The 3,628-nt window shown below is 36.7% G+C and overlaps 1 pseudogene; it reads right to left on the reverse strand.

Annotated features, from left to right (window-relative positions):
• Positions 1 to 1,849: 1,849 nt before the first annotated feature.
• Positions 1,850 to 2,587, reverse strand: LOC103743052 (annotated as a pseudogene).
• Between the last annotated feature and the right edge of the window lie 1,041 nt (positions 2,588 to 3,628).

Here is a 3,628-nt window from a genome sequence, read left to right on the forward strand (position 1 = left end):
CTCAGCTACTGTGTATATTTATGTTTCACTATTTAACACACACTTTAAAAGGTAAAAAATAAAAATAGAAAAATGCTTATACAATAAAGATATAAAGAAAATACTTTAGGAGTTTAGAGAGATGCCTCCATAGTTAAAGAGCACTTGTTGATCTTGCAGAAGACATGGGTTTGGTTCCCAGTATCCACATGACCTCACAAGCTACCTATAACTCCAGTTCCAGGGACTCCAATGCTCCCTTGTAGCCTCTGTAGGCTTCTACACACATGTGGTACACATAAACTCATGCAAGCATACACACATACTCATAATGATGAAAAGAAAATATTTTGGATAGTTCTGTGATGCTTGTTTTAAACTGTGTTATTATAAATGTTAATGTTTTTGAAGTTTATAAAGAAAAATGCTACATGGTAAGCTATGGCTAATTTACTACTGAAGAAAGAATAATATTTATAGAAATTTAGTGTATCCCAATTTACAGTATTTATGGAGTCTACAGTACTGCATAGTACTGTCACTGGCCACACCCCAATTCACCAAATCCTGAGTTACTTCCTATCCCCTGAGCTACATTCATGGTAAGTCTCTCTATAATCTGTACATTTTTTTTTTTACCTTTACGCCATGTTTTCTTGTGCCTTGTCTATGTTTAGATATAAATCACTTCTATTGTGTTACAGTTTCTATAGTATTTATTACAGGAGCATTCCATTCTGATTTGTAATTGAGAAGCAATAAGCTACACCATATAACTGAGGTGCATAGTAGTCTAGAGCATCTAGGTTTGGGTAAATACACTTTTGATGCTCACACAGCGATGTAATCATTTAATCACACTTTTTAAAGAATATGTCCCACTATCATAAAGTGATAGATATGTAGTGAAACAATCACTAAAGGTAAGAATTTTAATATATTCATTACCTCAGTTTTGGGTAGTACAAACTCCTAAATTTTACTGTCTTGGAAAATTTCCAATATCGTTAACTAGAGTTCTCATTGTACTTTAGATCTATAAACTTATTCATCCTATGAAACTGTATTTCTATACCTTCCTATATAAAAATTCTTATTTTATTGGTTTTTTATACTAGTGAGAACTGATGTAAGTAACATGCAAACAAACTAATACTTTTGTTTTCGACCTTCTACCTGAACAAAAGTACATAATGTAGCATTTTCATTAAAAAAGACCGACTTTTCTAATTTCAGTGAGAATGTTATACATCCATTTCTTAAAATGATCAGGGTACTAATTAAATAATCTTTGGAGTAACTTTAGTAAGTATATTTTATAGTAAGAAATATAAAGCACACTTCTTTTACTTAGAAGTGTTAGATAAAAAGGTGGCAGGGGTCGAATCTCCAGGAAACAGAAACAAAGAGGACTCTGGTAAAGTGAGAGTATAATTAGGTTTGGCGGGGCTGGTCCTCAACTCCGGCGTCAGGAAGAACCAAGAGCCTAATCACTGCAGAGGGGTAGCTTACAAAGGGAAAGAATGAGAAAAAAGAATATTTTTCTGCTGTTTGGGACTGTTTGGGGGGCTGCTTGCTCAACCAAGGGCATGGGGTCTGTACCTGATGAAGCATACTGGGGAAAACAGCTACTGTAAAACATGTTTTTCTACAATTACAGATTCTGGGAATTAATTGCAGCTAAGGGCTTGGGAAACCTGTTTGTCAGCCTGTGGGACATGCTCTGGTGACCACAATGTATTGTTAACTCGCAGGTGGCTGGGATTTGGTTGACTCAGCTCCTCTTAGGAGCCTCAAGGTTTCTGGGTCTTGGGTCGCCTAGATCTGAGCCCTATCAAGAAGAAGCTATGTAAATAGTTATCCGTCAAAGTTATATGTGTAGCTCACCAATATATTCCCTTACTGAAAATGTCACTGTTTTTATATTACATCTCTCAAAAGGACTCAACTCTCTCAAAATTCTGTAACTCCTCTGGCTAGTTTCTCTTATCAGTGATTCATTTTGTATCATCTTCATCTCCATAATTTTCCTTAGAACATTTTTTAATCCCTCACTTGAAACTGAATCTGTTTCAGTTCCGTGGTAAGCCTTTCTTTCTCTTTGCTTTCTTTTTCAATCTGACTTGCAAAATTCCAGTGTGTTTCTGCTTTATTTTTACATAAGATAACTGTATCAGTCTTGACTTCATCTTTTGAACTGCCTTCCACAGAGATGATCTTTAAAAGACTGTTCACAATAATAGACCTTTCTTCCCACTTAGATTCTTTACCAAAAGTTAAAAGGCCCTCTCTGTGAAATGCACCTCATTCTCTGTGGGATCTTGATGAATTCCAGGTAAAGTAACAGATTTTCAAATTCATCCAATTGAACCGGTCCAGACTTACTGATTTTTCATAGTGTGCTCTATTGTAATGGGAGCAACTAGAGTAGCTGGTTTTTCATTGTCAAGAAGTTCTGAATTCTTTCTGTTGCATCTTCAGTCTTCGTTTTTGTCTCAGTCTTGGACTTTTCAGATATAAAGATATCATATACTTTTTTCCTAGTGGACTTTTCCAACACTTGTACCTCTTCTAGTTCTTTCGAACACTTACAATCTGACCAGTCCATTCTCAGATCTATATTCCAAGAAATATCTTGGGGATTCAATTAGGAAGTATCTAGAGAGTGTCAGCTGTTTCCATTCTCTCTAGGACAGCAGGCTAACTAGCTACCTATTTTGTCTAAAGCTAGTCTGTGAGCTGCCATGAGAAAAGCATAAAAAAGTAAGCTTCTATATCTTGCCAGTTGGGAGTAATGTTTCAATATACTGGATTGCTGGATCCTATGATAGTTCTTAGATTCATTTTTTAAAGAACTTCCATCCTGTTTTCCATATTGGTCATACCATTCTACATTCTCAACAGCACTTCAAGGATTTCTTTTGTTCCACACCCTTGTGAACACTTCTTATCTAAGTGCCTTTTGGATAATATCCATTGTGACAGAAGAGAAGTGATATTCCTTTGAGGTTCTCATTTGCATTTCCATGATGGATAATGATGTGGAGAATCTTTTCATATACCTGTTAGGGTCCGTGACTCGATGGGTCCCCTCCAGATAACAAATACACGGGATTGGAGATGTAAAAATCAAGCAGAGTCTTTACTTTCCAGCTAGCTGGGGTCGACCGGCTTCCCAAGACATGCAAGTCTGGTCAGAACGATCGACCCCCATTCAGTTTCAGGTACAGATTATATAGGCCCACATAGTCATTACACAAAAAGCATTCCTCAGCAGACACTTTGATCAAACATCTTCTAAAAGCTATAGTTTCGGTTAAACATCTTTTCCAGGAAGGGTAGATCTGGTGTAAGCCTGGTGCAACTTCCTTCTCTTTGTTCCTTATCGGTTATCTGGTATGTGCAAACAGGCCTACAGGACACATTGTAAATCAACTGAGTCTGGGGTCCAGGGTCCAGGAAGGAGGTTTACAGCACTTCAATTCTTAGCATTTCAACTAGGTTAATCATCCATGTGTGGTAGATACAAATCAGGCAGAACAGGCAAGCTTAGCAAGTAAATCTAAATCAACATTTTAAACAGAGTTTTCTATCAAAATGCAGAGTTCTTACAGCATTCATCAAGGTATTTCATTTTTTTTCCCAACAT

Source organism: Nannospalax galili, unplaced genomic scaffold, assembly GCF_000622305.1.
Source record: "Nannospalax galili isolate Female #2095 unplaced genomic scaffold, S.galili_v1.0 scaffold311, whole genome shotgun sequence".
Lineage (NCBI taxonomy): Eukaryota > Metazoa > Chordata > Mammalia > Rodentia > Spalacidae > Nannospalax > Nannospalax galili.